The following is a 12,138-nucleotide window of genomic DNA, read 5'->3' as shown; positions in this document are numbered from 1 at the left end:
AGGATGAAATGAGCTCAAAATCACAAAAGAAGCAAAAAGACAGCTAATTCTACCATAAATACAAGAAAAGGAACAAAAGTGGACTGCCCGGACCCTCAACGGCATCTCCCAAGGCAAAGGAGAAGAAACAGAGTCTGAACACGCCCCGTGTCCAGCGAACACGGGGGCGTGCCCAGGAAGCAGCAGAAAAGACAAACCAGTAGAAGCTTCCATTGCCCACCACGGGGCCGTGTCCAGCGGGCACGGGGGCGTGGTGAAAGTACAGCAGGCGCATTAATTGTAATTCGCAATTACAATTAATGAGGAGAGAGAGTGTCAGGCGGGCACGGGGCCGTGTCCAGCGGACACGGGGCCGTGTCCAGCCTTCTGTTCAGCCTATAAATAGAGGAGCTTGGCTTCATTCTCTCTCATCCCTTGGCACACCACCTCTCTCACACTTCATCCACCACCCACCACCACCATAACACCATCATCCACCACCATCATCCATTGTCCATCGTAGAGTGTGTGAGTCGTCTCGGGATCCAAGATTGATCGTAAGAGTTCTTGACAATCAAGGCCATGTTTGCCTAAGTCTCTTACATCACTTGGTGAAGACAAGTGTTTAGTATAATACTTTTTATTTTTAATCTTTTGCACTTTTTATTTGGTTTTGTATTAATGACTTTAATAACTAGTTACTTATGTTGAAGGTGATCTTTCCTTATCGTTTGTCCGTGGTGTCTTGGCATTATTTTACTGTCTATATAAAATAAAAGATTTTCACCATTCATATCTCCACGGTCTATATGGAGGTATGTTGGCTACCTGGTCGGGGGTTAAGGGAACGGTTTGGTAAGGGTCTTGCCCTTGTTCAGCGTTTAGAGGTCCTGCTTGGGACCTGGGTCAAATTTAGTAGGATCTCCTTCAATGCCCATAGGTATTGGATGGCGGGGATCCAAACTCTTTGACCCCCTCATAAGTTAACTACTATTAATACTATAACCCGGCTATTTAGGATGTATCCCTGCTGACTCAGACTACTTAGCCGAGGGTAACGTCACCGCCAAAAGCGGGGCCTACCACAATTTGCATTAATAACTTAATTCATTATCTTTCAATAATCCGACCCTTTAGGATTGTATCCTTGCTGACTCAAACTACTGGGTTGAGGGTAACGTCGCCTTCAAAAGAGGGGCCTACTACAATAACTAAGATAATCTCTTAAACAAGTGCAAAAGTGCGAAAATAATCAAAGGTTATACTAATACACGTGTCGGATCCAAGTGATTCATCTTGTCTATCTGTTTTTATTTTATTTTATTTTCAGCATTTAATTAGTTTTTATTTTTCTTAGTTTAAAACATTTTTCTAACCTTTTTGATTTGATTAGACGTTGAGGATAAACCGGTATTAAAAGCTCTTGTGTCCTTGGACGACCTCGGTATCTTACCAACACTATACTACGTCCACGATGGGTGCACTTGCCCATATGTGTGTTTAGTGTTAGTGAATATCGTGTTTTATAAATTTAAAACTTGACTAAAAGTGTAAAAAGGGCTTAAATATATATCTAAAAACATATATACACTGACACGCATCAAGTTTTTGGCGCCGCTGCCGGGGACACAAGGATTTTAAGAAAGCTTAAAATCGACGGCCTAATCAGTTTTTCAAAACCTTTTCAAAACGCGCGCATTTTTTTCTGCATTTTAGTTTAGTTTTGCATTTACAGTAGCCTGAACACGGGGTCGTGCTCGCTGAACACGCCCCCGTGCTGCATATTTTTAGAGTAGATACCCAGATACAGAGTCTGAACATGGGGCCGTGCTCACTGAACACGCCCCCGTGCTCAACGTGATCAGTAAATTTAATTAAAACGCCCAGATACAGACCCTGAACACGGGGCCGTGTCCACTGAACACGGGGCCGTGTCCAGCTTCTGTTTCCGTCTTATTTTTTGTTTTCTGGTCCCGAGACTCAGTTGTGGTCTGTTGAGTGATTCTTATGGATCAATACTCAAGAGGTTACAACTACACCTATGATGAGGATGATTATAGGGGTAATTATTGTACTAATTGTCGTAACGCACGCTCGGTTCAATATAATAACTCATATCAACCATCCAATTCATACAACCATTATGAGGAGCCCAGGTACGAGCCATCAACTTCATACACATCATATGAAGACCAAAGGTATGAACCTACTCCCTCATACTCATATTTTGATGAACCAAGGTATGAGCCTTCATACTCATACTTTGAAGACTCAAGATATGAGCCACCACCTTCATATTCTTATTATGAGGAACCATGGCGTGAACAACCCACCTCATATGAGTACTATGAAGAACAAAGTTTCGACCCTTATCCATCATATACTTACAATGAAGAACAATGGTGTGAACCATCTACTTCATATGAGTACTATGAGGAACCAAGGATCGAACAACCGGATTCAAGCTTTGAGGATCCAAATTCTTTCAATCTCACCGAAGTGACCAATAGGATATTAGAACACATTAAAACTATCGAACGTTGCATAAAAGAATCTCGCGCAAGGGAAGAAGAATCCCGCGCAAGAGAAGAGCTAAAAAATGATAATAACGTAGAGATAGTTGAAAGTGTAAAAATGGAAGAACAAGAAAGTGAAAAACCGACACATGAGTTAAACAACGAAAATGGTGAGTCCGATAATGTTAAAATTCAAGAAGAGTCTAATTTTGAAGAAATTAACCTCTTGTCACCTACTTTCGAAAATCATTGTTTAATAACCCCTCATGCCAAGTTTTTAAAAGAGTTAAACATTAGTGCTAAAATCAAAGACTTAGTAAGTGTTAAGTTAACTAATGATCAAACCTCGCTAATAAAAGAAGACCCTTTTGAAATTAACATTACACCGGTTCCATGTTTCTTTCAAAATTCATTTATTAGCAATATCACCATCGATAAGGATCTTTGTGTTAACATAATGCCTAACTATATTTTTGAAAAATTAAGTGTTAGTGATTTTACTCCACTTCAAATACCCATTTTTCTATCCAATCGGAAAGTAATAAAATCAATCGGTGTAGTTGAAGATGTTTTGGTTCAAACAAATCAAATGGTAATCCCAACCGACTTCGTCATCCTAGATGACGCCCCTCTGGTCTTGGGAAAGCCTTTTGTACAAACTCATAGAGCTTTGAAAAACCGGAAATTTAACAATCTACCTCTCCAATTAGGGGCATTCAAAAGGAGCATAGATCTTGAGCGCTCAATGAAATATCCTTTTGGCAACAATGACCCCCTAATTGAAGATGAAGCTGAACCACCCGATACAACCAACGAAGAGGACCACTTTGTCGAGGAAGAGATAGCCATAGAACAAACTTTTAAGGTTCTTGATCTAGATGAGCCACAAAATAAGGTGTCTTCTAAAGACCCACCCATTGAGCTCAAAGAACTTCCTAAAGGTTTGGAATATGCTTTCCTAGACAAAGAAGGTAGTTTACCCGTAATTATTTCATCTAAATTAAGTAATAAAGAAAAAGAGAAATTAGTTAACCTACTTAAAAAACACAAAAACGCGATCGCTTGGAAGCTTGTAGATATTAAAGGAATAAGCCCTTCCATGTGCACGCACAAAATTTTAATGAATGATGACTACAAGACGGTAATTCAACCACAACGAAGAGTGAACCCCAATGTTCAAGAATTGGTTAAGAATGAAGTCATCAAACTACTCGACGCCGGACTAATCTACCCTATCTCCGATAGCCCGTGGGTAAGTCCCGTTCAAGTAGTCCCAAAGAAAGGAGGTATGACGGTAATAACTAACGAGAAAAATGAATTAATACCAACAAGAACCGTCACAGGATGGAGAGTCTGTATAGATTATAGGCGATTAAATGAAGCGACTAGGAAAGACCACTTTCCTTTGCCCTTCATTGATCAAATGTTAGAAAGATTATCCGGTCATAAATTTTATTGTTTCTTAGATGGTTTTTCAGGTTACTTTCAAATACCGATAGCACCAGAAGACCAAGAGAAAACAACTTTCACATGTCCCTACGGAACTTTTGCATATCGACGCATGCCATTCGGTCTATGTAATGCGCCTGCAACATTCCAACGTTGTATGGTCGCCATTTTCCATGATATGATCGAAAAGACAATGGAAGTCTTCATGGATGACTTTTCCATCTTTGGAGACTCATATGACCAATGCCTCGATAATCTTGAACGAATGCTATCCCGATGTGAGGAAACTAACCTCGCCCTTAACTGGGAAAAATGCCATTTCATGGTAACAGAGGGAATAGTACTCGGTCACAAAATCTCAAGCGAAGGAATGGAAGTTGATCGAGCAAAAATAGAGACTATTTCTCGATTACCTCCTCCATCCTCCGTGCGAGCAATCAGAAGTTTCCTAGGACATGCCGGATTTTATAGAAGGTTTATCAAAGACTTTTCAAAAATTTCAAGGCCTCTAACAAAATTACTTGAAAAAGATGCACCCTTCATCTTTGACAAGGAATGCAATCAAGCATTTCTAACCCTCAAGGAAATGCTAGTCAATGCACCTATCATGATAGCGCCAGATTGGAAATTTCCTTTCGAAATCATGTGCGATGCAAGTGACTTCGCTGTTGGAGCAGTTTTGGGACAAAGAAAAGAAAAACATTTCCACCCAATTTATTATGCTAGTAAAACTCTTAATGATGCGCAAGAAAATTATACAACTACAGAAAAAGAATTACTAGCGGTGGTATTTGCTTTTGATAAATTTCGTTCTTATCTTGTTCTTTCTAAAACAATAGTCTATACAGACCCTGCAGCCATCAGGTACCTCTTCAAGAAGCAAGACGCAAAACCCCGTTTGATAAGATGGATTCTACTCCTCCAAGAATTCGACATTGAAATCAAAGACAAAAGAGGAGCAGAAAACACTGCTGCAGATCATCTCTCACGCTTAGAAGACCCAGCTTTGGAGACAACCAGAGACGAGCAAATCAACGAGAAATTTCCCACGGAATCCTTGGAAATGATGGAGAGTAGACAAGAACCATGGTATGCCGACTATGCTAATTTCTTAGCCAGCGGTGTAGTCACCAAAGGATGGCCACATCATCAAAGAAAAAAATTCTTTGCTGATGTAAAGCATTACTTTTGGGAAGACCCCTATCTTTTCAAAATGTGTGCCGACCAGCTCATCCGAAGGTGTGTCTATGGTAATGAAGCACGAAGAATTCTCCATCATTGTTATGAAGGTCCATACGGAGGACATCATGGTGCCGCAAGTACCGCACGAAAGGTATTTGATTCAGGATTTTACTGGCCGACCATTTACAAGGATGCACAAAACCTTGTAAAGACATGTGATGCCTGCCAAAGATCAGGTAATATTTCTTCCAAAAACGAAATGCCTCAAAATGGCATTCTCGTCTGTGAAATCTTTGATGTGTGGGGACTCGATTTCATGGGACCTTTCCCACCTTCGAAGGGAAACAAATATATACTTGTGGCAGTCGATTACTTGTCTAAATGGGCAGAGGCCGAGGCTCTTCCAACAAATGATGGAAGAGTGGTGGTAAAATTTCTGAAAAAGCTGTTCTCTCGTTTCGGGACACCAAAGGATTTGATAAGTGATAGAGGTACCCATTTTTGCAATCATCAACTCGAAAAAATATTAACAAGGTATGGGGTCTATCACCGGGTCTCAACGGCATATCATCCTCAAACCAATGGGCAAGCCGAAGTGACTAATCGAGGTTTAAAACGAATACTTGAAAAAACCGTAGGAATAAATAAAAAAGAGTGGGCCGATAAATTAGACGACGCTTTATGGGCTTTTAGAACTGCTTATAAAACCACTATAGGCACAACCCCATATAAACTTGTCTATGGAAAAAGTTGTCACTTGCCAGTAGAAATAGCTCACAAAGCCTACTGGGCAATAAAAAACGTAAACTTAGATTTGGAAAATGCCGGTAAAAATCGATTTTGTCAAATAAACGAATTAGACGAACTTAGGAATTATGCATATTCTAACTCCGAAATTTATAAAGAAAGAATGAAAAATTTGCATGATAAATATATTAAATCTAATGAATTTCGGGTTGGAGACCAAGTTCTATTGTTTAATTCACGACTTCGATTATTTCCTGCTAAGTTAAAATCTAGGTGGTCAGGACCTTTTTCCGTCACCCATGTTTTTCCACACGGTGCAGTAGAAATTAAAACTCGAAATGGGACACCATTTAAAGTCAATGGCCAACGGCTGAAACTCTACCGAGGATCCATTGAGGATGAGGAAGAGGAGATCTCACTTCAAACGGTTAACGAATAAACTCATACCCGACATGTTACAGGTAAGTGTACGTTTAAACCGGTAAATCTTCTAACCATTTTTCGGAAATAAGGGGCATGCACACGAGCACATAAAAAAAAAAAATTCAAAAACTTTGCCCGGCACGGGGCCGTGTCCGCTGGACACGGGGCCGTGTCGAGGCGACTGTCGGGATAAAACCCTCTTTTCCTATCAGTTACACCATTCCACACGCCCCGTTTACCCGAAAACTCTCTGGTTTGAGGCGATTTTCTGCAGTTATTCAACGTCACCACCGAATCTAACAACGTCAAGGTATGATTCTATCTTCATTAGTAGTTAGATTAGTTACTTGCATGTAGTTAAAACATTAAAAATTGGGGAAAAATCTAGGGTTCTTCATGTTCATCCGGATCGAACTCAAAATTTTTGATGAAATTTGTTAGTAGTAGTTTAGATTAGTGTAGTAGAAAGTAACTAGGCAAGTATTGTTGATAGATTTGTCCGATTTCCAAATAAAACCCCAAACCCTTGTTCTTGAACCGAAAAACACGAAATTGAAAGGGTAAACGGTTTGTTTTGGGAAAAATGACACTTAGGGTTTCATTTTCGGGGGAAACCGCTACTATTGGGCTAAAAAATTTTCAGGTTTTCGAAACCGGGACGAAAAATGGAATTTTTGGGTTACAGACGCCTGGACACGGGGCCGTGTCCGCTGAACACGGGGCCGTGTCCAGCCCACTGTTTGCAGTTTCACTCTGATTTTCCTTGTTTCGTACTAACTTTTTATGTATTCTTTTCAGTTGTCGAAATTCACAAGGTTTAGCGCAAATGAACTGGACGCTAGGGCACGGTACGAGGTTCTACAAACAAGACCGGAAGAGTACCCAAGGCGGGCGTGTACTGATTTGCTAACCATGGTAAACCAACTTGACCGCTTCAACAACATTGTGAGGGGTCCACTGCATGTCGCATTGACCACCCGACTACGGTCGGTACATCAATGCACGATGGAGTTCTATAGCACCTTCATTTTCAACTCGAGACGCGAACCGTTTGATCATGACGCGGTCGAATTTCGATGTGGAGGGACCACGTTTAGAACCTCCATGGCACAGTTTGGAGCCATCATTGGGCTATATAGTGAAGAGGAAGCGGGGAATGAAGAGAATACAGGGGGGTTACGAGACTTGGATGCAACCGAACGCCAAGCCGCATGGGCTCAAATAGGTGAAGGAATCTACAACCCGAGCAGCACCAAAAGTACCAAACTGAGGGACCCGCTATACCGATACATCCACAGGCTCCTATCGTACTCGCTGAACCAATGCCACAACAGTAGTGGCGTTGTTGGGTTGAAAGATTTGGTTGTCCTTCACTGCATCCACAACCAGAAGCCTCTAGATGTTCCGTACCTCCTACTGCGAAACATGCACCTAAACCGCCTTGCTCATGCTCCTACACCGATCTTCTTCGGAGGATGGGTGTACCGTCTTTTCAAGCACTTCACGAATATCCCAAGGTCCTTCGAAAGGAGTCCATGGTCGGGACGGGTCGATTATCACATTTGCCGATCCATGAACTTGCTTTATGAAGCGGAGGACGGGACGGTGAGCTTTCAGAGAACGCAAGGCTATGCATGGAACCCGCAAGAGGCTCTAGTTCTTCATACACCACATCCCCATTTTCCGTATCCACCCCAAGGCGATGCGGGCCAATCCTCCTCTCAAGGAGGTGGTTTTCCTAACTTTCAAAGTTTACATGATCTTTTGCAGGAAAACCTCATGTGCTCAAGGAACACCTACAACCTCGCCAACAACACACACCACCGGGTTGGAGCTATCGAACGCAACATTAACGATATACAAGATGATATCGGTAGCATCCGGGAGTACATGGCGAGGCAAGGGGGTGGAGGTGATGGTAGTGATGAAGACATGGAGTAGGAGGCTTGGAGGAACAAGGGGCTGGTTGGTGATGAGCCCACAGGTTTAATTGCCCTTCTATCTATCAAACAATTCATGGCCTGCGTGCCATTTGTCGAACAATTTACTTTCTCTAACTACTTTTTATCTTTGTTTTATTTTTACTTTGTGTTTGGATGATGCTTGACGATGGTAATTTAGGATGGTTTGTGCTTGTTTGGTTGGTATTTAGTGTTTAAACAGGTGCAATGCAAGGGTTAGAGTGCTAAACATTAGCACTTGCAGCCCCATGATGGAGAAACCGGGAGACAAAACCTATTTTTCAGGCTAACAGACTGTCCACACGGGGACGTGTCCAGCCGACACGCCCCCGTGTTCATCTCCCAGATCTGCTGTTTGGCTACTGACCTGCAATTTTTTGCCAGACACGAGGTCGTGTCCAGCCGACACGCCCCCGTGTTCAGCTTCTGTAAGTTATCGTTACTGGCAGTTCACCACGGGGTCGTGTCCAATGGGCACGGGGCCGTGTCCAGACTGCCAGTAACATAAATCTTTGCTTTTTAACCCACTTTTATACATTCTAATCAACCAAAAACGTTATTTTTGGACACATTGAGGACAATGTGTAATTTAAGTGTGGGGGGGATGCTAAAACCTTGAAATTTTGCAAAATCCTAAACACAAGCCTTACACAAAACTCTATTGGAACCGCTAAACACCCCAAATTTTTTCAAAAACTTTTTCATTTTTTTTTATTTACTTGTCTTAGTTTAAGTTGGGAATAACAAGTTCTAAAAAGGTTATATTTTTAAAAGTTTACAACCAATAGCGTCGTGATAAAAAAAGGAACCAACATAAGAAAATTATGAAACGGTATAACAAGTCGAGTTAAAAATTCGATCATATATGCTTGGTCACATTAAAAACCCATTCCCACAAAAGTGAGTTTTTGAGCCTTTGTTGAGCATAAAAATACACATATTTAGATTAAATGCTCATTTTTCGTTTCTTGTGTGAATAGCCGCTCGGTCCTTACAAATCTAGAACTTGCCACGACGATACATTCCCGGTCCTTACCAACTTAAACCCAAGTAAGTAAATGATGGAGGCATTAGGACTAACCATTTTTTCTTTCAAAACCATTATTTTTCATTTTTTTTTACCTACCCAAAATCCCCCTAGATGGCCCCTTTGAGCCTAAACCTTTCATTTCATTACCCCAAAACCCTTTTTACCCACCAAAAACCTTTTTATTTATTTTTTTTTAGTAACAAGTTCGTTTTTTTTTTTTTCGTAAACTCACCTTTTTATGTGACGATCAAAAAAAAAATGATGAAGTAAAAAACAAACAAAAGCTATAAAAGCTTGTTTGGAGAAATACTTCAAAATAAAAAGTCACTAAAAACAAGGTACTTCACGAAAACCGACGCTTGTTACGATTTTCGCCCTTTTTACTAACCACTAACCAACCACCCACCTTTAAACCCAAGCCTTCACCCAAAAAAGTCCTCTTGATATTTGCAAAGGTAAAAAGTTAAAAAGGAGGAGGATTGATTGCTTGGCAAGCCTATGGAAGACGTAAGTTCCGTGCCGCTCTCGAGTGATTCACTAAAAATATACACCTTCGGCCGAGTGTTGAGTGATCTCCCGTGAGGTATGTGAACTTGTATATAAATGGAATTTTAATAAGGCATGCTATGCCCAAATAAGTAATTCATCTTATGAAAATTTCAAAATAAATCATAACGAATAGGATTGTAAATAAATAAAAATAAAACCTATAAAAACCTTGGATTCCCGACACTCTAGGACAAGCTAAAAAAACTTCTCTTCTACCTATTCCATTTGGGAGTGTAAGCCACATTTAAAGAGTTTTACTTGAGGACAAGCAAAAGTTCAAGTGTGGGGGTATTTGATGTGTGTAAAATGCAACATATAAATCACATCAATTAGGGCATAAAACTAACCCTTTTTAAGTACTAATGTTGGAAAAAGAGTGTTTTTGTCTTCCTTTTGTATTTTCAGGATGAAATGAGCTCAAAATCACAAAAGAAGCAAAAAGACAGCTAATTCTACCATAAATACAAGAAAAGGAACAAAAGTGGACTGCCCGGACCCTCAACGGCATCTCCCAAGGCAAAGGAGAAGAAACAGAGTCTGAACACGCCCCGTGTCCAGCGAACACGGGGGCGTGCCCAGGAAGCAGCAGAAAAGACAAACCAGTAGAAGCTTCCATTGCCCACCACGGGGCCGTGTCCAGCGGGCACGGGGGCGTGGTGAAAGTACAGCAGGCGCATTAATTGTAATTCGCAATTACAATTAATGAGGAGAGAGAGTGTCAGGCGGGCACGGGGCCGTGTCCAGCGGACACGGGGCCGTGTCCAGCCTTCTGTTCAGCCTATAAATAGAGGAGCTTGGCTTCATTCTCTCTCATCCCTTGGCACACCACCTCTCTCCTTCATCCACCACCCACCACCACCATAACACCATCATCCACCACCATCATCCATTGTCCATCGTAGAGTGTGTGAGTCGTCTCGGGATCCAAGATTGATCGTAAGAGTTCTTGACAATCAAGGTCATGTTTGCCTAAGTCTCTTACATCACTTGGTGAAGACAAGTGTTTAGTATAATACTTTTTATTTTTAATCTTTTGCACTTTTTATTTGGTTTTGTATTAATGACTTTAATAACTAGTTACTTATGTTGAAGGTGATCTTTCCTTATCGTTTGTCCGTGGTGTCTTGGCATTATTTTACTGTCTATATAAAATAAAAGATTTTCACCATTCATATCTCCACGGTCTATATGGAGGTATGTTGGCTACCTGGTCGGGGGTTAAGGGAACGGTTTGGTAAGGGTCTTGCCCTTGTTCAGCGTTTAGAGGTCCTGCTTGGGACCTGGGTCAAATTTAGTAGGATCTCCTTCAATGCCCATAGGTATTGGATGGCGGGGATCCAAACTCTTTGACCCCCTCATAAGTTAACTACTATTAATACTATAACCCGACTATTTAGGATGTATCCCTGCTGACTCAGACTACTTAGCCGAGGGTAACGTCACCGCCAAAAGCGGGGCCTACCACAATTTGCATTAATAACTTAATTCATTATCTTTCAATAATCCGACCCTTTAGGATTGTATCCTTGCTGACTCAAACTACTGGGTTGAGGGTAACGTCGCCTTCAAAAGAGGGGCCTACTACAATAACTAAGATAATCTCTTAAACAAGTGCAAAAGTGCGAAAATAATCAAAGGTTATACTAATACACGTGTCGGATCCAAGTGATTCATCTTGTCTATCTGTTTTTATTTTATTTTATTTTCAGCATTTAATTAGTTTTTATTTTTCTTAGTTTAAAACATTTTTCTAACCTTTTTGATTTGATTAGACGTTGAGGATAAACCGGTATTAAAAGCTCTTGTGTCCTTGGACGACCTCGGTATCTTACCAACACTATACTACGTCCACGATGGGTGCACTTGCCCATATGTGTGTTTAGTGTTAGTGAATATCGTGTTTTATAAATTTAAAACTTGACTAAAAGTGTAAAAAGGGCTTAAATATATATCTAAAAACATATATACACTGACACGCATCAACTATGTTATGGACCCCCCTATTTAGTGGATTATTTCAACGTAAGGGTTCATATTTGTTCTATTCTGTTGGTAATAATGGAACAATTTTGTTCGTAGGAACAAAGAGAAGCAGATTTATTCTATACTCGATAAGTACCAATACGCAATGGGGAAGTTAATGCGATTTTCTATGAGCGAATGTGCCCATACTTGTTCATCATTAGAGGACACTAGTCGTAATCATTTTCCCTTATTTTTTCTTATTTTCTTTATAAATTTTTCAGAATTTATGAATAAAATCTGATTAGGATAAAGTACAATATTATAAAGATAAAGTACA

At 40.6% G+C, this 12,138-nt stretch overlaps 1 protein-coding gene across 1 annotated transcript in view; it reads right to left on the bottom strand.

Annotated features, from left to right (window-relative positions):
- The window catches only part of LOC118491682 (photosystem II CP47 reaction center protein-like), a 13,965-nt gene extending 2,012 nt beyond the window's left edge, over window positions 1-11,953 (bottom strand). The window contains exon 1 of the mRNA XM_035989653.1: window positions 11,820-11,953. The gene's annotated coding sequence lies outside the window, so the exon portion shown is untranslated. The remainder of the gene's footprint in view (window positions 1-11,819) is intronic.
- Between the last annotated feature and the right edge of the window lie 185 nt (window positions 11,954-12,138).

This window comes from Helianthus annuus, chromosome 4 (genome assembly GCF_002127325.2).
Source record: "Helianthus annuus cultivar XRQ/B chromosome 4, HanXRQr2.0-SUNRISE, whole genome shotgun sequence".
Taxonomy (NCBI): domain Eukaryota; kingdom Viridiplantae; phylum Streptophyta; class Magnoliopsida; order Asterales; family Asteraceae; genus Helianthus; species Helianthus annuus.
This window is presented reverse-complemented; position numbering and strand designations above follow the sequence as displayed.